The sequence below is a fragment of the Schistocerca serialis genome, unplaced genomic scaffold (genome assembly GCF_023864345.2).
Source record: "Schistocerca serialis cubense isolate TAMUIC-IGC-003099 unplaced genomic scaffold, iqSchSeri2.2 HiC_scaffold_1362, whole genome shotgun sequence".
NCBI lineage: Eukaryota > Metazoa > Arthropoda > Insecta > Orthoptera > Acrididae > Schistocerca > Schistocerca serialis.
The window spans coordinates 11,718,608-11,744,522 of record NW_026047583.1 but is presented as its reverse complement, the minus strand read 5'-3'; positions in this window follow the sequence as shown (position 1 = coordinate 11,744,522).

Sequence of the window (25,915 nt, the reverse complement as noted above, 5' to 3'; positions counted from 1 at the left end):
ATTACCGATGTGACAGAAAGCGAAAAATATTGTATATTCGCTTGAATTACACTCATAGCTTCAGCACCGAGAAGAAAGATGCGATAAAAACTTTGTCGACGTGTGCTTTCAGTTGCCAGACGTCATATTAGCTAGTCTCGCGTTTTACCTCAAGAATATGGTCGTAGTCAAGGGTGATGTACTCAGACTGCTGTCAAGAATTCCTCCGGGAAGTGCCTCAGTCTACAATGTTGCCAGATCGAGTATATTGCCGGACATAGATTTCTGAGGGGAGCTCGACTGTATTGTCCACCTTACGTGAACGACTCAGCGGTCAATGTTTTTGTCTAAGACTGTATCTACAACACATATTTCACGCCCAAGACCCAGAAGAATTTACAAAATATCAGTTTATGACAGCAATATTAATTATAGCGTTCAAAATATTGATAGTATTGTGTACGTGTGTGTGTAAACGCCTTCCAATGCCCACTCAAGGAAGACAAGGATACACAGTCTAGCTTCAATATTATAAATACGCCTCAGTTTGTGGACGAACTGAGCCTAAGGTTGATTATCATTTTGGATATTTAGCAGTACTGTACCCACTGGTGTTAAAATCGATTTCAACCAATGATTCCCACAGCTGTAGGAACACTACTTGTGATACCTCTTGGACAAAATACTTACGCAGCGCTATCAGCCGAAAACATCAACCTGACACAAACTGTGAGAAGTTTGTTTTACAGCCTTCGTACCTGAATAAAGGGCTTTTCGAATTTGAAATATCTGTGAACGTTGCTGCATAAGGCGATTTAAGAAGAAACTAAATTCCTTCAGCTACGACAATGTTTAAAGAAATCGTCTTAACGGCACTAAATCGTGGTTTTTGAATCGTTTACCGGCCGTACTCTGCCGCATTTCGCTGTTTGGAAGGAACAAAGCTTACTGACAAATTTCACAGAAGGAAAAGGGGGACGAAAAGTCTCCCACTGGAAGGTCATGTTGTTTTATTTAAATGATTACAAAATCAGGTAAAACGAACAGTGAGGTTGTCAGTGTAAGCACATTACTGTTGTCAGTATGATGATGCACTGCCCAGGGCCTGTAATGAGAAACGGCCCGTTTAGCTCATTCATATTGTATACAGAAGTAGAAGGGAGAGCACTTCTAAATTCTACAATCCGTATGCATTACATACACGCAGTGTTACAGTGTACTTATGGAGCCCAATGAGTGGACGGCCTATTTTCCGGTGAGAAAGGGCGATTCCAAACAGTCTTTGCTACATTATGTTACTTAAACTGGCGTCACTCTGAGCTAGAATTTATCGTCAGCGACTAAGTGTAAGGTCAATGAGTCGAATGTGGGACTAGCAACTGTGAAATTCTTCCCTACATTATACAAGCGAATATTAAATTTGAACCAATATTGAGAAAAGTTTGAACTTGCATAGCTTAGAATGAAAATCTTTCTGTTTATTGCAAAGGAAAACAACTGATTTTCTAAAACATTCTCTGTCATACACAACTTGAAACAGGTCACGTCGACCAAATCATATGGAAGAACTCACAGCGACATACATCGGAAGGCAGTTAGATCCCTTGCCTTTTGGTTTGGCAGTATTCGACAGCCATTTCTAGGTGCAAGTAAATAAAGAAGGGCAGTGCGTTTTTGTTATCAAGCAACGACATCATGAATTACTTTAGTTATAAAGTAATCTACGAGTAATTGCTCATGTTTGATATTAACATGAAAAGGATTCTGTAGACAGGGAAAGAACCTGTTCTTGGGCACCTGTTCTATAATCACCAAAAGGCTTTAAGTTATATTCAAGCACATGTGTTCCAGCAGCGGTGTGAAGAAAATGATAGTAATAATGACGGTAATAATCGAATTATCCGGTAACTTCACACTTCACAGTGGATTTTCTCGAACTAAAAAATTTGTTGAATTAGTGTAAATTTCAAAATGGCTTCACATCCAGGCTATGATGCCTAGAAGATTCTTTACATCCTGCTGACATAAGAATAGCATAATATCCGCGTCAGAAGCTTTCTTCTGCTGAACCATTTATTCCACCGTGACCAATTTTGTAAGCTAAGCACATCATCCGTTACAGCACACTCCTGGGGCTAGAAAATGTGGCCACAATGGTCTGGTGGATCGAACTATCACAGGTGCTACGCGTGGGTTCACGCTTTTACTTTTGAGACGCACAAACAGATTTACTTTACCTCTGGCAACCTCAAGAGAAAGACGTTATAATCCAGATTCCGCACATCAAGTTCCTTCATTACCAACTGGGCAGAGCCAGTTTATTTTCGATGATGACATAGGCGGAAGTCATGGTAAACAGAAATACTGTCGCCACTAAACTTACTTACATTAGAAAATTTTATTTTATTTGATGAACCGATAGCCATTTAAAGGAACAGGGCTCTTATTGTATTTGTACTTGATTGAACTAGAGACGTTGAAACATTTGGTGCTGGACTGTGATTCGATTTCGTATCTCCTCTTTTGAGGATCTGAATCTCTCGGAACAGTATATTTCAATGATTTCGTTCCTTTTCTCAAGACTGCACTCTTCCCTAGGTCTCTTCCAAAGGTAAGTATGTGGCTCCGAATTCTGATTCAGTACAAAAATATTCATAATTTCATTTTCACGTGCAAACCAGCCTGCTAGTGAAAATTAATGTGCATTTTTAATGTCTGTTCATGTGTTGTCAACAATCACTATAGGCGTCGTTATTTCTGGTCAGACACGCACACATCTTACTGTTGATCACTAAGCAATTGATACTTAAGCTATATTCGTGGATGATACAGAAGGACGGTAGGTATGCGGTTCGATTGTCGCTCAGGCACAAAAATTTGTATCCTTATTTTAGATTCAAACACCTAGCAGCCTGTAAGAAAAACCGATACGTAACATTTCATTTTACTTAATTAACAATCTGAGTATGAGTTGGATTCGTATCTCCATCACAGAACTTCTCATCATGCACTTTATCTTAAAAAGCATGCACACCTTGTTGCATCTGAATGGGAGTATATTAGACATCTTTCGTGGTTAGTTAAGAAGGACGAAAGAGTCTTGATTCGAGTCCTGTTTTATTACAAAAACTGTCGTCTTTTATTTTCAAGCTTAGATTTGGTTACTGATATTGGCGAAAATTTCGGTAATTCCTGACTCTTCACGGCTAGTCAGCAGCATGATATGATTAAATTAGATTAGATCCGATTACATTAGTACTTGTTCCACAGATCATGAATACGACACTTCGTAATAATGTGGAACGTGTCATTTTAATGAAAGGTTTCTTTACATACCATGTTTCAATTGCTTTACAACTACTTTTTTTCTCTCTCTCATTCTTTTTTATATTTATGTCTCTCTCACACTTGTGACACACACACACACACACACACACACACACACACACACACACACACACACACACACATTCTTTTTTTAATTTTATTTGCTTGTTGTGCTCGACTATCGGCCAGGCACGAAAATGATCATGAATGAATTTCTTAGTTTTGAGTAAACTTACGAAAGGAATATAAAAACAACTATGAGAGTTACTGATTTATGATGCTTAGTTTGCAGTCAGTTCAAAGTATTATTAGTAACTCTACTCCAGTCGCTAAAACTAGTTACAGAAATGCGAATCAGACGCATTACGTATTCCAGCCCGTGGCAGCAGCTTCTTTGAGACGCCAGCTGTCTTCACTTCCCAGCCCACTGTAGGCACACATCTGTTCGTCCTCTTCCTGTTGGTACTGTAACTGAGATTTGGCAACAAGGCTAGGTATGTTTGGCAACTCTGTGATCGACGAGTTACTTCCTGGTGCGCATGGAATTAAACCTCAAAGTTCACTGTTTTCCAGTAATTTCCATTGAATAATCTGAGTTATTATTGCTTGAGGTGTAACAAAACATTGTAAATCTACGGTTTTTAGTCCACGAAAGTCATAGTACTCTGAAATCGCAACTAATCTCGCCCTTCAAACAGCAGTTTACGAGTTCTAGCTCCTATTGGCCTCGTAATAGGAAATGAAGGCACATATTTCTTCACTAGCTCTGTGGTAATGTACTGACTTGTGAAAAACCATCTGTTATGCTTCCCGGTTGTAGTAACACTGACTGTGAAGTTTTTAGCCCTCCTGTGAAAGATCTACAAGCAGTAAGATCAAATATCGATAAGGAAATCGTAAGAAAATACTTTCGGCTCATAGTGCAATGGTGAAAAACATACAATGCTGCACAACAGGTAACGCCTCATTCCGCTACTGAGAAGCAAATTTTGGGTTTCCAGGATTACATAACTTTGTTTATAAAATGCCATAGTGCGCAGTTTTCGTAAGGTTTCTTTCAGTGTTGTTAAAACAATAGTAAACATGAGAGACAAGTTAATCTTCAACGATATATGTGAATTCTCTTATGTTATCTATAACTGTCTGACTATACACATGCAGTTTATTGATTACATGCATGTAGGAAACTTGCTGTGAGTTATGGCTACCAAACAAGGTTTTAAGAAGAATAAAATGCCACTATCACACGAGAGCTAATGTAGGAAATATTTTTCTGATGTATTTTGGCACGATGCGCTCTCCCCATACTTAATACAAAAGTTTGGAGTTGCATCTGCTGCCTGGCCGTCTATTAAACCTGAAAAGAACAAAATGTTGCAGAAGTTAGCCCTTTATCCACATGCGGCTATTTTGGGTTTAGAAGTGAAGGGAATTATGTTCAAAGTTCCATTAGATTGATAACCTCAGCAGACATCAGAATTGCGTTTTAAGAAATGCAGCAGTGAATGTATTCGAACTCGCGACACTAGCGTAATAGAGTAGCTCAAGTGGAAAGGACCACTTCCCATTTAAATTTCTGCATCCTACTGTGTTGACAGTTCTGTGTAGGTGGCAGTTACATGAACTGCAACTCAGACCGCCCTCAACGCGGAATTTGACTTCTTCGTGACAATACAGCACGACTACAATTTGTTGTTTGTTCAAAACTGTAGATCCTTCAGCATCTCCACATGTTGCGCGTGAATGAGTTTGAATCCTGGCCCGGCATTAAAGTTTTCATGATGTATTATGAAGCTCTAAAATGAGAACACCTATCTGCTGGTCGATAATAATTTTTATTTTTAATGTATTTCCATTCGTTGTCAACAGTAACGATATCTGACGTTTTTGACTCCCAGTGAGACAGAACTATTTACGAGATCACTGTAAGATCAAGGATGTTATTCCGAGCTGCTGGTGGAGAACAATTCGGTAGCTGACGTCTCTCTGTGTGTAGTCAACAACAAAATATTTATGGTTCGATTACCAGTCAGCACTGAACTCTTCGTCATACTATTTCTAGTTCAAACATGCTCATATGTCACTGCTGGTGTAACAAACCCGTATTTAACGTTCGTTTTCTCTAGAATATAACAGCGATAGGTGCCGGGTTGGAGTCCTCGGAACGTAAAAATTAATGTTTGATCTCGTCATTTCAGTTAAAACATCTAGCTACTGCCGTGAAAATCTGATATCGAATCCCTGTCCAACAGAAAGCTTTACCTCACGGCATTTTAAGTAAGTCACTTGTGAAGAAGTAATATTTAACATCTCTCGTAATTCGTTAACACGAACAACAGTTGCTGGGTAGAATTCGAGTACGTTAAAAATGATTTCGTTTTGTAATTTAAAGTTGATATTTCCTAACTGATACTATCTAAAATCGAGGTATATCACTCTCTGTGTGCCTAGTCAGGAATGACTATTAGTTTCCGTCAGTCACGAAATCTTTGCTTAGTCTGCATGACCTGGGTTTGAATCCATATGCATAACGAGACGGTTCGTCGTGTCATTTGAAATTCATAGATATTCTCAACTAGCTGCTCGTGAATAACTTAAATTTTTAATATCATTTTCTGTTAAATAATAAGAACGGTATGTTTCTCTGAAGAAGAAATCATGACTACGACGATCTTACTACGTGCATTACCTATCTGACGTAATGATGAGAGTGGTAACATTTCAGGTATGTCATTTATTGTAACAAATGTGAGCTTACAAGCCTTAAGGACAGTTTTATCTGTGGTAAGGTGTTCCCTGATATTTGTAGTATCGTGGTATTACTTTTCATCTTGAGTTATTGCGATACAGAGCAGTGTTTTCTAGTGGTGACTTGTTGGAACCATTTTCAATAGTCCAACGACTATCCCGAGGAGCGATTAGAGGACCTGCTAGACATCTGCGTTATGCGGGTTGCATGATAATCAGGCGATATGCAATTCAGTTCATTCGGATACTATTGAGCACGACTGTACATCCTCTACCATTATTAAATTTGACATTTTAATTGTGTATTTTTACTAATCTTGATAGTTTAAAATTGCTGTCCTGAAAAAATTATCTTAATGTGACTTACACTGTTTTCCTATGGTCTGTTCACCTCTCTGTCATTTTGCTGTGGGCAGTAGCGACGTTCCAATGCCAGGCACCACCCTTGTGCTTTGGACGGCTGTTAACTGGCTGAGTAATTCCGGCACTTGTGGCACTGTGTTGGTAAGGTGAGCTGATATAAGTTTCTGATGGCTCTCTGGCTGTTTTATTACCAGTGATACTTTTAGACCCGTTAATTGTTTTAAAATCACGTCAGATCAAATGACGGCTAGCGACCAATTTATCTCTCCTACAGTGCAATCTGTTTAATATTTGACAGGTCTAGCTCGCGGCACAAGCTTGCCGGTTTTTCTTGATTAAACTCTTTTTGTCACTGAAAAGTCTAGTTGCCACTTTACATTCCGCATATTGAAATTACATTAATACTTGAAGGGGCTAGATACCGGCATCTATTTGCTGATTTTTCTGTATTAATTGTTTTTAGTCATTAAATGGGGATAGCGCCAGTTTTATCTCCTTTAACTGAAATTAGTTTAATATTTGAAGCGGCTAGTACCTGACATCTTCATGTAAAGTTCCTCTAACATCTTTCAGGGACCCGTATCCGTTTACCGTTTGCTATATTCAAACAGTTTTTGACACTTTAAGGAGGTAGATGCCGACCTTTATTGATTATGTTTCTGGTCTTGGGTTTCAGTGTAAGGAAAGATCGTAACTTGTCTTTGGTTCAAAAGGCCCTGAGCACTATGGTACTTAACTTCTGAGGTCATCAGTCCTCTAGCACGCAGAACTACTTAAACCTAAGTAACCTAAGGACATCACACACATCCATGCCCGAGGCAGGATTCGAACCTGCGACGGTAGTGGTCGCGCGGCTCCAGACTGTAGCGCCTAGAACCGCTCGGCCACTCTTGCCGGCCCCCCACCGCAAAACGAACTCCCAAGCTTTAGTCATCACTAATCATATTGGAGGTTTCATAAATGGTATAGTTTCAGATGTGACTGAAACCAATGAATCTGCCACTTCACAGTTCTTAGAAATAATAAACGTGAACAAGTGCACGATACAAAGACTGAGGCAGAATGCGGCGCACCAGATGCGACAGGATGGCCTCGCGAGTAACCACGGCATTCTCCGTCACAGTCCCTAGAAGTAAACCCACTGACTGCTGGGCTGGCAGGGTACTGCGCGTGTGGTAGGTGGGACAGCAGTGTCTGAAGCCGTACTGAGAAGGAGGCAACCAAGTCGGGCCTCTTCTGGCAGCTGTGGCGTACACATGACTTGCATTTGGCACTGCTGACATAAGTTACATGTTAACGAATTATCTTAGTTCGAACTTTGTACCATGTATTGAAGAAGTCAAGGAGTGTTTGTATTATTTGTCGAAGTATGTAGAAAATTGTTCTATAGCATCATAAACACACATGACACAACTACTGATCCAAGTTAGTGTTAGAGTGCACTAGTGTATCTCGCGTCCGTCGGCCGTCGTAATTTAATATATTATTATTATTACTATTACTGATTGTTGCCGACTTGCGTGGTGGGCCTTAATAAAAATTATATTTCATTCCATTTTGATTTGCGATTAAATGCTTTTGTGAAGTTCTCCTTTTTAACAATATTAATCTTAAATTATTTGTTACGTTAATGAACGTTAGACTCGCTGAATCTTATAACATGAGAATATAAGCTGAACAATGTGACAAACTTTTCATATTAATTTCCTCGGCTAGTCAGCTCACTTTAAAACAAAAGATCTTTAGTTATTAATTACAATTACGGCCCACACAGGCGCGAGAGTATTTTTTCTTACCTCCGTTAACCATTGTATTGTAGTCGGAGTCCTGGCTCTGGCTCTCGGCTATGGTACTGAAAATAAGAATCTTAAAGCTACGTATTTTCTGCAACTTCGTGCGGCTGTGGAGAAAAATGAATATTATGTTAATAGCGGTCGAGTTTTCGCTTCCACTAATTTTTTATAAGTTAATATCGCCACTTAATGTCGCCGTTGGCAGCATCGGCCGCTGCGATTGCTGAACTGTAAATTACTTGAATGCAGGTTAATTCACGGAAGGCGGACATGAAATCTGGATCACCTCTTACAAATTAAAAGTGCACAATAATATTAAATGAATATATTATATGCTTAATTATCACAAATATGCTTACATTTGCGAGCACACGCAAGATGTCCGTCTACACACAACCAAGACAAGAGAAGAAGTGAAAACGACTAAAAAAATTAACAAAAGAGCATATCTTGTCGTCTCTTTAGATCATTTTGTTACATTTCTTTGCACTTGAAACTTACACAGCGAAATTATTATTTTACGGGTACATCATTATATATATATATATATATATATATATATATATATATATATATATAATTCAATTTTTAAATGTCTCTTCTCTATAAATACCGTTTTTTAAGTCTTTTCGTAATATAGCACTGGGGACGCTATATTGCCCCCCGAAATGTTTATGTCACAAAAAATGTTCGTGTTTTTTTAAATAAATATTTCCTGTTTCATGTCCACAGTGTCCACACGCAGATTTTTCTTTCACAGTCTACATGTGTCACATCGTATATTTTAGTCATTGTTCTTAATGATGTTTCTTGCACACAAAGTAATACAGTCGAAGTTATTTACATAACAATATGATACACTTTTGGTTACGTATACAGTCATGTACACAAGAAAAGGACATGGAATACAATTAGTTTGATAGTTATGTTGGTACATTCATTTTGGCTGATTTTTCTTGGGGTTGCAGCTTCTGCAGTGTTCAAAGGTATACAATCACGATTTAGTCTGTAATTTTAGCAGTCCCAGGGGTGTCAACTGTTCGCGCCCCATTTGGCGCGTCCCTAGGGAAACCCTGGGGCAAACCTCGGCGGAGCGACAGACTAACTGCTTTGGTTACTTTCACTTATTTGTTTCTGGAATGTCATTGTAGTACAGGATGTGCATACGTTACGAACAATTTTCGTTGCACTATGCACAGATATAAGGTCGTTATAACAATTTATATATCGTCTTTATTGATTGCGGTGTCGTTGATGATCTACGCCGCGACGTTTAGCTCGCGACGGCGCCGGTTGGTGTGTTCGGTGCTCGGAGTTCGCGGCGGCTGCGGAGAGGTCAGCGCCCGCTCGACGCCAGCGTGTCTCTCGCCGCCGCGGAAGGTAAGAATCAGCTGATCGGCTGCACGGTTGGCGATGCGCTTCTGTCTCGCCCGGGCGTGGCGGAGTGGGATGATATCCGCTCCCCGCGCTTCTTGGCAGGAGTCAGCTCTGCTACGCATCTCCGACGTAGTACAGGAAACACACGCAACCAACGTAATATTTCCCTCCCGCTGCAGATGGTTACGCTAGTGGTAAAGAAGCATTTATTAGTGCGGCAGTTGTTACGTTTTCGCCAGTTTCCGAGTGTCAAGCCAGCATTATCCTGCAGAATACATGACATGGATCTTCTCACGTGAATGCAGTTTTGATGCGATACTGTTCCCATTACACGTCAGTTTTTGTCTTGATAAAATTATTTATGTTTTCTCCGCACTCGCAGGCACTGGTGAGTGTCCCAATACGAGCTTAGCATAAACATTCGCCGTTTCTGCTGTCGCTGTTTTGCAACAGTCCACGCATCGCATTCCAATCTCCCATTATTGTACTCACTGAAATTACAGTCTGTCACAAAAATATTGACTGTGGGTTCACTTCACGTTAACAGTTCACATTTATAAACAAATTCACAGTTTTTCGTGGGTAATATTGGCGTTTGGCGTCTTCACCGCTGTTGAACGCTCAATACAGCACTTCACTGTCCTTATCACAGTTTCACCTTCACAGTTTTTCACACTGCTTAAAGTAACTGTTTCGATTAGTTCACAAACACTAATTATTTCATTCAGTCTGAGCCGGCCGGAGTGGCCGTGCGGTTCTGGGAGCTACAGTCTGGAACCGAGCGACCGCTACGGTCGCAGGTTCCAATCCTGCCTCGGGCATGGATGTGTGTGATGTCCTTATGTTAGTTAGGTTTAATTAGTTCTGAGTTCTAGGTGACTGATGACCTCAGAAGTTAAGTCGCATAGTGCTCGGAGCCATTTGAACCATTCAGTCTGAACTGGGTTTTGGGTTGTGCTGTATTTTGCCAGTCTCTCGCGTTAATTACCTATTTCCATTTTCCACTTACAGAGTCGTACTTGCCTTCAGACTTTTGACTATACTATTGTATTTCCGTCTCATCTGAGATAAGTCTCCATGTATGTCTGCCTACTCATTTCGTACTTGCCCTCCAGAGCCAGGCTCTACTTTACAAAACTTTGCCTCTCGCATTATTTTACACATTTTGTAATCTAGGCCTAGCGTGCAAGTTCCTAGATTAGTATTAGATTTGAGACTTTTGTTTAAACGATAAATTCGTGCAGATCTCTGCCTCAGCAGATGGCAGTATATTTTAACAGTGCTTACCGGTAGTCGCGTTTACTGATTTGCTTTTTACCTTGTCCACAACACATGATGTACCTTGGGTGAAGTACACGCTGCACTCATATTGTTAAGTAAATTATGATTGAGCATACTTCAGGATCGGTATAGACATAAATACATGGAACAACATATACACTATAATATTGAATTTTCATAAGTTTCATTACTACTACAGTTCAAAAATATTCATGACACACTCATGAAAAATTCTTTCATCATTACATGCTGTTGAATTTCTCTTTTTTTAATATTTTTAAAGCATTTTTAAAAATGAAATTTGTAAAGTATTCTATGTTCATTTTTCTTTCAAAATGCAATTACTTAAAAATACTGTTATTCCTTAACATCCACAATATTGAATCACACTAATCTTGTGTGCCTCATTGTCTTTAAATGTGACACTAAAATCTGAACATTTACACACAGAAAAAAATGCACTCTAAACTTAACCTACTACTCACATATATAAACGTTGCTCTACTGAGCGAACTTCTTTATGTCTTTGTATGGATAGAGTCCTCTGATCTCTTCCGATTCTACGTCATCCAACCAATAGCTACATCCATGTGGTATGTCTATGATTTTGTAGGGCCCGGCATACACCGGTTGCCATTTCTTATTCTTTTTCGCTAACAGAGATTACTGGGGATGAGTCATTATTAGCACCAAGTCACCTGGTTGATACACTGTTACCTTCTTTATCTTCTTGTCATGCTTCTCCTTTCGGCGCTCCGCGCACCTCGTTAAATTATTTAAAGTCTCAGCTATAATCTGTTCGTGAGGTAAAACTTGTCGTGGTACAGTCGGTAATGGTGACAGCTAGCTGTCGGTTTCATTCTTTCCCAACATGACTTCTAGTGGAGTATAACCGGTGGCAGAATGTGGCAATCTCTTGTGGAGTTCCTCAAAAGTCAAAACGTATTTTGCCAACTTGGTGTGGCGATTCGGGATGTAAGTTCTCATGAACCTGTTCAACTCTTTAAAGGCACGCTCTGCAAGACTGCCCTCAGGGTGAAATCGAGCTACAAAAATGTGTTTAATACCTTGCTCTTGTAGAAACGTTTTCCATTTGAGACCAGTAAAATAGGTGGCATTATCGGATAATATGATCCCATGAACCATGGACCTTGCCGTTGGTGGGGAGGGTTGCGTGCCTCAAGGATACATATGGCCGTACCGTAGTGCAACCACAACGGAGGGATATCTGTTGAGAGGCCAGACAAACATGTGGTTCCTGAAGAGGGGCAGCAGCCTTTTCAGTAGTTGCAGGGTCAACAGTCTGGATGATTGACTGATCTGGCCTTGTAACATTAACCAAAACGGCCTTGCTGTGGTGTTACTGCGAACGGCTGAAGGCAAGGGGAAACTACAGCCGTGATTTTTCCCGAGGACATGCAGCTTTACTGTATGATTAAATGATGATGGCGTCCTCTTGGGTAAAATATTCCGGAGGTAAAATAGTCCCCCATTCGGATCTCTGGGCGGGGACTACTCAAGAGGACGTCGTTATCAGGAGAAAGAAAACTGGCGTTCTACGGATCGGAGCGTGGAATGTCAGATCCCTTAATCGGGCAGGTAGGTTATAAAGTTTAAAAAGGGAAATGGATAGGTTAAAGTTAAATATAGTGGGAATTAGTGAAGTTCGGTGGCAGGAGGAACAAGACTCTTGGTCAGGTGATTACAGGGTTATAAATACAAAATCAAATAGGGGTAATGCAGGAGTAGGTTTAGTAATGAATAAAAAAATAGGAGTGCGGGTTAGCTACTACAAACAGCATAGTGAACGCACTATAGTGGCCAAGATAGACACAAAGCCCATGCCTACTACAGTAGTACAAGTTAATATGCCAACTAGCTCTGCAGATGATGAAGAAATTGATGAAATGTATGACGAGATAAAAGAAATTATTCAGGTTGTGAAGGAAGACGAAAATTTAATAGTCATGGGTGACTGGAATTCGTCAGTAGGAAAAGAGAGAGAAGGAAACATAGTAGGTGAATATGGATTGGGGGGAAGAAATGAGAGAGGAACCCGCCTTGTAGAATTTTGCACAGAGCATAACATAATCATAGCTAACACTTGGTTCAAGAATCATAAAAGAAGGTTGTATACCTGGAAGAATCCTGGAGATACTAAAAGGTATCAGATAGATTATATAATGGTATGACAGAGATTTAGGAACCAGGTTTTAAATTGTAAGACATTTCAAGGGGCAGATGTGGATTCTGACCACAATGTATTGGTTATGAACTGCAGATTGATGCTGAAGAAACTGCAAAAAGGTGGGAATTTAAGGAGATGGGACCTGGATAAACTGAAAGAACCAGAGGTTGTAGAGAGTTTCAGGGAGAGCATAAGGGAACAATTAACAGGAATGGGGAAAGAAATACAGTAGAAGAAGAATGGGTAGCTCTGAGGGATGAAGAAGTGAAGGCAGCAGACGATCAAGTAGGTAAAACGACGAGGGCTAATAGAAATCCTTGGGTAACAGATGAAATATTGAATTTAATTGATGAAAGGAGAAAATATAAAAATGCAGTAAATGAAGCCGGCAAAAAGGAATACAAATGTCTCAAAAATGAGATCGACAGGAAGTGCAAAATGGCTAAGCAGGGATGGGTAGAGGACAAATGTAAGGATGTAGAGGCTTGTCTCACTAGGGGTAAGATAGATACTGCCTACAGGAAAATTAAAGAGACCTTTGGAGAGAAGAGAACCACTTGTATGAATATCAAGAGCTCAGATGGCAACCCAGTTCTAAGCAAAGAAGGGAAGGCAGAAAGGTGGAAGGAGTATATAGAGGGTTTATACAAGGGCGATGTACTTGAGGACAATATTATGGAAATTGAAGAGGATGTAGATGAAGACGAAATGGGAGATATTATACTGCGTGAAGAGTGTGACAGAGCACTGAAAGACCTGAGTCGAAACAAGGCCCCGGGAGTAGACAACATTCCATTAGAACTACTGATGGCCTTGGGAGAGCCAGTCACGATAAAACTCTACCATCTGGTGAGCAAGATGTATGAGACAGGCGAAATACCCTCAGACTTCAAGAAGAATATAATAATTCCAATCCCAAAGAAAGCAGGTGTTGACAGATGTGAAAATTTCCAAACTATCAGTTTAATAAGTCACAGCTGCAAAATATTAACGCGAATTCTTTACAGACGAATGGAAAAACTGGTAGAAGCGGACCTCGGGGAAGATCAGTTTGGATTCCGTAGAAATGTTGGAACATGTGAGGCAATACTAACCTTACGACTTATCTTACAAGAAAGATTAAGAAAAGGCAAACCTACGTTTCTAGCATTTGTAGACTTAGAGATAGCTTTTGACAATGTTAACAGGAATACTCTCTTTCAAATTCTGAAGGTGGCAGGGGTAAAATACAGGGAGCGAAAGGCTATTTACAATTTGTACAGAAACCAAATGGCAGTTATAAGAGTCGAGGGGCATGAAAGAGAAGCAGTGGTTGGGAAAGGAGTGAGACAGGGTTGTAGCCTCTCCCCGATGTTATTCAATCTGTATATTGAGCAAGCAGTGAAGCAAACAAAAGAAAAATTCGGAGTAGATATTAAAATTCATGGAGAAGAAGTAAAAACTTTGAGGTTCGCCGATGACATTGTAATTCTGTCAGAGACAGCAAAGGACTTGGAAGAGCAGTTGAACGGAATGGACAGTGTCTTGAATGGAGGACATAAGATGAACATCAACAAAAGCAAAACGAGGATAATGGAATGTAGTCAAATTAAGTCGGGTGATGCTGAGGGAATTAGATTAGGAAATGAGACACTTAAAGTAGTAAAGGAGTTTTGCTATTTAGGGAGTAAAATAACTGATGATGGTCAAAGTAGAGAGGATATAAAATGTAGACTGGCAATGGCAAGAAAAGCGTTTCTGAACAAGAGAAATTTGTTAACATCGAGTATAGACTTAAGTGTCAGGAAGTCATTTCTGAAAGTATTTGTATGGAGTGCAGCCTTGTATGGAAGTGAAACATGGACGATAACTAGTTTGGACAAGAAGAGAATAGAAGCTTTGGAAATGTGGTGCTACAGAAGAATGCTGAAGATAGGGTGGGTAGATCACGTAACTAATGAGGAGGTATTGAATAGAATTGGGGAGAAGAGAAGTTTGTGGCATAACTTGACTAGAAGAAGGGATCGGTTGGTACGACATGTTCTGAGGCATCAAGGGATCACAAATTTAGCATTGGAGGGCACCGTGGAGGGTAAAAATCGTAGAGGGAGACCAAGAGATGAATACACTAAGCAGATTCTGAAAGATGTAGGTTGCAGTAGGTACTGGGAGATGAAGAAGCTTGCACAGGATAGAGTAGCATGGAGAGCTGCATCAAACCAGTCTCAGGACTGAAGACCACAACAACAACAATGATCCGTGGTTTGCCAACATTAACAAAATAATCTGTTCGTAAATTCAGAATGAGGGGTGTGGCCGTTGAAGCTTTTACAGGATACAATTTTATAAATTTGGAAGAGGCATCATATACAGCAAATATATATTTCACACCACCTCTGCCAGTGGGTAGTGGCCCTAGAATGTCAACAGAAACTAGTCGTAATGGTTTGTTAGGAACAACAGGGTGCAATTCACTTACAGTTGGCAGATTTGTAGGTTTCGTTCTTTTACAAACTACACAAGTCCTTACAACATTCTGAATTATTCTTTTCATATTCTTAAAATGACATTGTCTTGCGAGAAGTGCTCTACATTTTTCAATGCCCACTTGTCCCCACGAAAGGTGCACGTGCCAGATTAAATCACTGATACATACTTCCGGTACACAGATGCACCACAAGTCCTTGTTAACATCCTTCCGGTAATATAATACCCCATTTTGCACAGAATAATGGCTACCTATCTGATTTCCACCCGAAGCTAGGAGTTCTTGTTTGACTTTTCCCAAGGCGAGATCTTCGTCCGGTAAACTAGGCAGTTGCTTCCACGGCTGCAGGAACTTTTTGCGAGAAGTAGTGTCTATCATGACTAAAATTTTGTACTCTGTTGCCTGTTCTAGTATTGTTGTTAGCTCAGGCAGAGCTTGCGGCAACCGTGACAAAGGATCAGGTACTATGTTGTCACAACCTTTTATATACATTATTTGAAATTGATATTCCCACCTAGTCAACCTGTCGTGCATTAACTTGCATGTCAGCAAAAAACTTAAGGCCTGATGATCACAGAAAATTTTTACATTTTTTTCCGTACACATAATATCTGAACTTCTTCATGGCCCATACTACTGCTAGTGTTTCGAGTTCTGTGACTGTATATGATCGCTCACAACTTGACAACACTCGGCTTGCGAAACCGATTATTCTTACGTTCTTGTTTCCACCTTCTTCATCGATTTGGAATAAACAAGGGCCTAGTCTAACAGTGGAAGCGTCTGTAGCAAGGCAAAATTCCTTTGACATGTCAGGATGTGACACTGGATTAGCATTTAGAAGGGCTTGTCGTATTTGCTTAAATGACTGTTGGCACAGTTCATTCCATATCCAGCGAGTATTCTTTCTCAACAAGTTTAACAGGGTATCATCATTTAAAAGCTGGTCAAGTACGAATCGTTTGAAAAAGACACTAGACCCAGAAATGCCTTTAACTGCTTCTTGGTTCTAGGAGGGGGCAACTTCTCAACTGCTGCCAGTTTCTTCGGATCGGGCACAATACCTGTAGGTGATATTACATGAACAAGAAATTTTATTTTCTCCCTGCCAAATTTGGATTTTGCGAGGTTTGCGGTTACGCCTGTGGTGTCACCGCCAGACACCACACTTGATAGGTGGTAGCCTTTAAATCGGCCGCGGTCCGTTAGTATACGTCGGACTCGCGTGTCGCTACTATCAGTGATTGCAGACCGAGCGCCGCCACACGGCAGGTCTAGAGACACTTCCCAGCACTCGCTCCAGTTGTACAACCGACTTTGCTAGCGATGGTTCACTGACAAAATACGCTCTCATTTGCCGAGACGATAGTTAGCATAGCCTTCAGCTACGTCATTTGCTACGACCTAGGAAGGCGCCATGTTCAGTTACTATTGATATTGTAAATAATGTACAGACAAGAGCTACGTTCAACATTAATGGATTAAAGTTAAGTATTCCACCATCTGCGTCCGTTTTTCTAAGTTCTAATTTCCTTGTCCTGTTCCAGACCTCACGCCAGCCTGCGTGAGCTTACACGCGTGCCTTTCGGCTTCCTCTAAACTTCGTGGGTTGGCTCTCCTGCCAATCCACAACAACGCCCACATCAGAAAATCTTTTTAGTACGCATCTCAGCGTGTCCATGTGGCTTTCCCACTCGGGAGTAGCTATTAATAAGTCATCGACATACGACGTTACTCGGTCCAACAAATCTGGTCCTAATACTGTATCGAGCGCTGCAATGAAGAAACCTGCACTAACATTTAATCCAAATGGTAAAACTTTTCATTGGTAACTTCTCCCAGCAAACACAAGGCAGTGTACTTTCCTGATGATTCAGTTAGTGGGATTTGCCAATACGACGAACACATATCGACAGAGGTCAGATATTGAACTCCATAAAACTTCTGTATCTGTTCATCCAGGTTTTCTGGTCGCGTTCTGACAGGTACAATTATTTTGTTAATATCGCGCGCATCAAGCACAAGACGTATACTGCCGTCCGCTTTCGCTGCTCCCACGAGCGGACTGCTGTACGGGGACAGAGATGGTTCAATTATCCCCCAATCCAGCATTTTTCTTATTTCCTTCCGAACTGCCTCCTTCTGTGACCACGGGATGGTGTAGTTTGCGTGACAGAAAGTATCGTGAGGTACCACTTCGATGTTATAGGTGTAGTCCTCGATAACACCGGGGATTTTCCGAAAACACATTCTCACAATCTTTAAGTAGCTGAGTCGATTCGTTTTGTTGTGCTTCAGTCAAATGTTCTGAATCCATGACTTTCATGGCTATCAGTTTCCTTTTTTCCTCTCTGTCTTCAGTAATAAACTCTTTATAATATGCTTGCCTTGTACTTAAGTAAGAATATAAATTCATTACCTGTATTCCTTCGAATCTAGACTGAAAGCTCCGGCAACATTTACCCTTCATTTCCCGTGTCCTCAATAATGGCAAAATTACACGTCTACCCTCATTCATAACGCTTACTTCTCCGCACAAGAGGTCGATTTTTGCGTCCCTCTGGCGTAAAAATTCCATCCCCAGGATGCAAGCAACACCTAATCCCTTAACTACTAGGAACGAGCTTTTCATTGCTTCATTTCCTACCGTAAACACTTCTTGCACCTGGTGCTTTATGATATGAGATTGTGCACCTATTGCACCTGTTACACGACAATTCTCCACTGTCAATACTGGTATTCTATTATTTTGACTCAAGTATTTGTAAAAATTTGCACTCATGACTTTGGTTGACGCACCGGTATCGACTATTATCTGTATTGGTGCTCCCTATATATCTGCTTGCAATATAGTCTGCACAACACTTTTGTCGGTTCGGTTACATTCCTGCGGTATGTCTACAAGTTCCTCTTCTGTTTTTATTCCCTCATTGTATCTCAGCATACAAAGTTGATGGCTGTCATCCGTGAATGTCCCCTCACTACACCTTCCTGCAGCCAACAACGGAGAGCGTATTGTGGCTCTTTTTTTTTTTTTTTTAGTTTTACGGATGAGCATTAGTGGGCTGACAGTTGTCTGTCACTTCCACTAACCTCACATTGTGGTTCTGGTTGTTGTTGTTGCTACTGTTGGGTTGGCCGCCCTGCCTCCCCGATGGCGTATTTTGATATTATGTATGGCTCTGGTTTGGTGGTGGTCGGTTGTAACTTCCTGACATGTTCTGTGATGGACCTGGGTTGGCGTTCCATTGTGGCGCTGTGTTTTGTTGCCACTGTGGTGTCGGTTCATTACAACCACGCCACTGGTTTCGGTTGTTCCGCCATTGCGGATTGCGGTTACCACTATATCCATTAGTCATGCGTCCATCATGAAGTCTCTTCCGATTTTGACGATTATAGCCGTTGCCGTTATAACCATTGCCATTGTTTGTGCCTCGATTCTGTTGCCGGTGATCTTGCCCATTCCCGTTACCATTTGGTACTAAGTTACTACCGTTACTGTAGCTGCCATTGTAATCGGCTTTTTGTTGATTACAGCCTTCATGGTTCCACTTCTTTTCGGTTTTCATGTCTTCGATCAATAAGTCAACAGAATCCACTATTTCCATGAATTGTTCTATATCATATTCGGGCACATTGATAAAATATCTTTTAATTTCGCTGTACAACTTCATTTTTATTAATCTGATTATGTCACGATCGGACATGGGCTCGTCCCAGTACCTGGTTTTGTTTATATACTTTTCAAAATATTTGCATAACGTTCCCATCTTAGGATTGTACAACTCCTTGCGTAGTCTTTCTTGGACGCTATCGGACCAGAATTTTTGCAAGAAAGAACCTTCAAACTGTTGCATCGTTAGACATCTTTCGGACTCGTCGGTGGCCCACAGTGCCACGTCACCTTGAATAAAGGAGACCACGAACTGTATTCTTTGTCTTTCCGTCCATGTCCTGGGAAACACATTCCTGAAGCTCTTAATAAATACCACAGGGAGGACATTTCGTTTTTCGCTATTGAAGGATTGGAATGTCCTGTGTTTTATCACGTTGTCCTCCTTTTTGCACATCTGATTGCTTCATTCTGTGGCACTCATTACCTCGTGATGTGCGCTGCACGGTATCGCATATTGTTCGTGCCCGTAATTCCCATTAGGTTGCGGTTGCGCACTCGCACCCTGCCTACCGTCAGCGTTATTATAGTAATCAGTAGGCGGAGTCGGATTCATTATCTGTCCGCCACTGTTTACATTGCTTTCCAACGCAGACAGTCTCCGCGCGACCTCCTGTTGCCAATTCGGCAACTCCGCTGTCACACGGGCTTTGATCTGTGTTAATTCAGCGTGTAGTGCGGCAGCGCTAGCGTTAGTATTTACACTCGCGGCCGCAGTCGCTTGTGCTACAGCTGTTTTTACGTCGCTTTCAATCTTCGCAGATATCTCGCGATCCTTTACTTCTAGCCATTCATTAAATTCTTTTTCGACTTTTTGAGCTTGCACTTCCAAATATGCATCAATACTTCTCCGTGCATCTATCTCCACATTATCCACGCGGGTGGTTAAAGTTTGGACATTGTCTTCAAGCCTAGCCTGTGATATCTGTAATTTTTGCTTCTCGCCGGCTAAGCATTGCAAGCGTCCCGCATATTCAGTCTTCCGTTCTGATTGCCCGTAATTTCTGGTTTGCATATGCTACCCCAATTGATTTCTTAAGACTTTTAAAGTGGTTGTATTACGGCCCAGCTATAAACCCGACCAATTAGTTACTGAGGACACTTCCCTTCCATATCCATTGCACTAAACTAAATAATAATGAGACCATTTAGCATACTGAGATGGTACACCACGGCCTGCACCTACTGTGTGTACTTACAAAGTTGTATGCTTTGTTTTCCCACCACACACTTGCTTTCAAATAATGCACGTTGGTGTAGCATACGGAAAAAATCTCTGCTTCTCACACACTTTCATAGCCCATTAGCCGTAAGTAATTGGGTCCTTTGACATACTACTGATTAGCACATAGTGCAAGAATAGTCATTGAGGATAGGAATAAGTGGCATAATTAAGTTGAGTGGCATACGATACATTTATTTCACGTTATAGCGTATCATATTACCGTGCTACGCAGATGAGAAGCTGGTCAGAGAAGGACACGTGCTCTAATTTGGACTTGTCCCCACAGCACCACTCCTACTCTATTTCTCCTCTCCAGGGATTTCCCCGAGTTAAAACGAGAGGAAAACTGAAACAACCCAATTATTGCGCATGAATCATTAGCGCATAATCATACCAGAAAATAATGAGACTATGGCAGCTCGACTACAGTTTGTATATTCCGGCATGTCATGACAGTATTTTTAAACAAGCTACAAAGAAACTCAGTGGAGAAGCAGGGAGGATCACAAACAAAATGTAGCAAATCTGTCAACTCTCAGATTGACGGATATACGCTTCTACGAAAAAGAAGTTAGCTACATAGGGGAGAACTGATTACAGAAGTCTCTGCAGTATTCTCCCACACGTGTTGCAGCCATGAAATACACTCACAGAAATTGGTCACAAGTGCGGAGAATTGTCCAGGCCATGATCCTACCCAGAGTCATCAGAGACATCGGACAAACGATATTACGGCTGGTTACCTAACCATCTGCAACAACTATAAAATCATACTACGTAAATCGGCATTATGTGATGTTTGCAATACAGAAGTGAATGTAGCTCTTACTGATGACTATTATCGTGTATATATCACAGACCTTTCAGTGTCACTGAAATGAGCTTCATAAATGCCTTAGCCTAAACCCTTGGTTTAGTCTATTGTTGATTTCATTGAAACGACAGAGAGAGAGTGACCTACAGAATAAACTGAAAATGAAACGTACTTTCAGTTCGGCAACTATTATTGTTGCAGATGTACACTAAAAAACAAGACAACAGTTAGTCAAATACGTAAAATTTATTTTTTTGTTTTAAGTAAACCAAGGATTGTTAATGAAAATTGAAAAATGAATAAACACAACCAACATTAAATGAACACAGCAAAAAGCTAAACTGAGAACGACAAACGAAACCAAAAACAAACAGAACAAAATCTGAACACAAACAACAACTTAAAGGAACAAACGAACATTTTTTCAGTGGGTGCAAGCGGCACGCAAGGGTTGGTTACAGGGTCTCTCAGTTGCCCCCTCCACCACTACATGGACTTCATCCATCTTGGCATCACCCATGACACTCTCGGCTGCATTCTCCCCTAGATCTCTAGGGGCTTGTTCCGTCTTATCAACGTTCACGAGAGCCTCAGCTGACCCCTCCTCCTCATCTTCACAGTTTGCATCCATCTTGGCAGCACCCATGAGACCCTCGGCTGACTCCTCCTCTAAATCTCTACAGGCTTGTTCCATCATGACAGCATTTACGAGGCCCTTAGATGCCTCTTCCTCCTCCACATGCTGCGCCAATCTCAGCAGCATACCCGAGACCCTCATCTTCCTCTTCTTCAATGTCTCCACAAGCTTCACCCATCTTGGCAGCACGCATGACACTCTCAGCTGCCTCCTCCTGTAAATCTTGATGGGCTTCTTCTATCCTGACATCATTCACGAGACTCTCAGCTGCCCCTTCCTCCTCATCTCCACACACTGGGTCAGTCTCAGCAGCACCCACGAGACCATCATCTGCCCCTTCCTCAATCTCTCCACGTGCTTCACTCATCTTGGCAGCACCCATGAGACTCTTATGTTCCTCCTGCTCTAAATCTTGACAGGTTTGTTCCATCTTGACAGCATCCACGAGACACTCAGCTACTCTCTCCTCCTCTTGATCCATCTTGGCACCGTCCTCCTAGGCAACCAAGATAGTGTTAGGTGCTTGGTTAAACGAGAAACAACATTATACACTAGCACTTACATTATGAAATAATAGTAATTGGTAAGAGTCTTCAGAAATTGCGGTTTGTTTGGAGCATCAGTGTTTTACTTCAGAGTCAAAAGAAATTCAGAATTTGAATAGTAGTGATAATGTTTAACAGGTAGTAAGTAAGATATTGGAATATTATTACTGTACAGGCATTAGAAGCTGATAACTTGTGTATGGTATGGGAAAGAGGGTCTTCCATTATCACCGACTTCACAATAAAGTAGCGCTAAGATTCTCATACTGGCAGCATGTCTGTAACTAAAAAGTCTCAGGCCAACTGGAGAACGGGATGCAACCCGTCCACTCTGGCCAATGGCGTCAGAAATTTCCAGAGATGATATACTACACAGAAGTAACAGCTGAGACAAGTGTTCATAAACTAAGGAATGCAGGAGAGAGAAACTGGTGGTAGACATACGAGTATATAACGTCGAGTAATATTTCGACCATAATGTTAAGGATATCGCTTTTTTGAGTCCTGGTACTTCTGTAAAAAATAAAGGAAAAAAAGGATAGAAGTAGCTGACATATATATGAGTTGTATCTCGAAATTCAGTCGATATGTATAGTTTAATTGCAGTATGGGATACGAATTTAACGAACGTCGATTTCTTCGTTTTCGTTAGCATTGGTATCCTATTCTTTAGTTGAACTGTATAGGTCAAGTGAAGTACGGAATACAAATTTTAAAGGTGTTGTTTATTTCGTCTCCGCTACTACTAACATTATGTTCTTACGTAGATAGTATTACTATCGAAGCATACATGATACTTGCATCCCATTCTTCAGTTGACCTATATAGGGGAAATCTACATACGGAAAATTGGCTACCTGTTGACCGATGTAGGTCAAATGAAGTATGGTATACAATTTTTTTTGGTTTCGATACTAATAGCATCGACTGAAATTTATCACAGTTTTGCTATCGACGTCAAGAAAACCAATAGCAGTCAAAATTGTATCCCATTCTTCAGTTGAGCTATATAGGTCAACTGAAGAATATGAGACTAATTAGTATTAGCGAATGTAAATAACGACAATTATAACATGTGTATTCTGTACTTCAGCTGACCAATATGGGTAAATCACATCAATGTTACACATGTCGCTGTTTTCGTCTAGCTAGCACCAGTATCCGGTACTTCAGTTGACCCGTATACGTCAACTGAAGTACGGGATACAAATTTTATGTATGTCGGCTTTTTCGACTTCAGTAGTGCTAGTATAGACTCAGAAAATGATACTACCATCCGACGAAGAACTGTCTCAGTTACAGGCGTTATGTGGTTTGGGGATTCGCAAATGACGCAGAATTCCCCATTTGCTCTTATTCCCTATCTTTTAAAAGCCTCTCAGATTGTTCATTAACAATATAGAGATTTGAAAAGCAGATTTTAAACTCGTTTTTCTTTCCAGGAGCAGTTATGGCCTATATCCATACTTTGTTGGATATAAACGGCTAATTGAAATTGAAGAAGCTGCATAAAGATTGAAATCTGGAAAAATGGTCCGAGGTAAGTCCAAAACCCACTGAGCAATGGGAAGCATTGCATTACAAGACGAATGGAAAACTTGAACACATGAAATAGAGAGGGCAGTAGAGAAATAAATGGGCAAAAATATTATTTCCAATATAATTCTTGCCTAATTCACCAGCTGCTGCTTTTAACTGTTTAAAGAAAAAAATTAAAAAAGAAATACAGGAAGTGAAGCCTCAAACGTGAATACGCACACGTAATAATAAGTTTTGCACTAATCTGAAAACGGGAAAACAAGGCTGGATGCAGAAGAAATGTGAAACAATAGAAGCGTGTGTAACAATCGGAAAGTTAGATACCATACATGGGAAAATTATGGAAACCGTTAGAGGACAGAGATTCAGATGCATAAATATCAAACGCTTAGCTGGCAAGCGGACGGAGGTCTGAAAGCTGGATTTAACGTATGAATTGGTCCTACAAAGTAAACCAACTTAAAAATGGAAGTGGATGAAGATTCGAAGTGAAATATGGTACACTAAAAAGAGTTTCTCACAGCAGTAAAGAACCAGTTCGAAGAAAGACTCTTGGCGTACACTACAGTGTTTCAAAATTGTTCAGTTCACTGGTAGGGAACCTGAAAAAGGTGTTCCACGTGATATGTAAAACATCCTAAGCAGGCGAAATACACTCAGACTTTCAAAAAATGTAATAATCCCATACCAAGACAGACCAAATGCTCACAAGTTTCAAAGTTAACGGAATAGTCACGAAAAACCTAATACGAATTAATGAAGACATTGGTAGCGGAGGTTTCGCGGAAGTATGGGGACGAGTAAGTCATTTCCGACCTTAGGACTCTGAAGACAGACTGCTGCAAGGCAAAAGTAAATCGGTAGGAATTCCATTTTTGAGGGTCACTGGGATAAAATACGGGGAGTGATGTGGTCCAAAACTTGTGCATAAAACAAAATGCAATTATAAAGGTTTCAGGATCTCGCAGGCATACAGCAGCTAGGACGGGAGTGAGATACGTTTGTAACCTAGCAATTCAGCAATCAGTACGGAAAGTAGTCAGAAATTAGGTATGGGGATTGAAGCTCAGGGAGAAAAAATAAAACTTTAAGTTGAGTTCATGACATTACAGTTCTGTAAGACACACCAATTTCCTTTGATTATCAGATGAACAAAATGAGTAATGTCTTGAAAATAAATTATCAATGAATACTAGCAAAAGTAAAAGTAGGATAGTAAAATGCGGTAGAATTGAATTAGGAGTTGAAGATGGAAAAATATTGACAAATGACAGTGAGAGGAGTAAACTGAGCTTTGTTGTTTGGGCAAAAGTAACAGATTATTAGCAAAGTAAAGGACATGTAAACATCAGGACGTCAATAGCAAGAAAGACGTTTCTGAAAAGCAGAAATTAGTTAACCTATAATATAAATTTCAGATCTAGGTAGTCTTCTCGAGGTATTTGTCTATAGTGTAGCCATGTACATGGGTGGAACGCATGAAGATAGACAGTTCAGAAAGAATGGAATATATAGTTTTGATATATTTCTCCAGGAGAGTACTGAAGATAAACTGGGTACAGCGAGTAACTTGCGAGGAGGAAATGAATCGAAATGGAGGAAAAAGTCTTTTATCACACAATTCGCTGATAGCTGGGATCAGTTTCTGGTATGCATCGTGCGGATACATAGGATCTTATGTTGTTAACTGGGTGATGCGAGAGGGTGACTGGGGAGAGGAGGTGGAAGGGTTGTAAGATTTGTATAGGTAGAAGATGACTTGAACACAGTAAGCAGACTGAAATGAATGGCGGCTGCTGCACTTATGGAGAAGCGAAGAGCCTCTCACAGTATAGACTACCGTGGGAACCTGCATCTCATCATACTTCAAACGGGAGACCGCATCATCAACAACACCACCACGTGAAGATTTTCTAACAGTTGCCTGGAACTTACTAACCAAGGGAAAACAGCCGTATT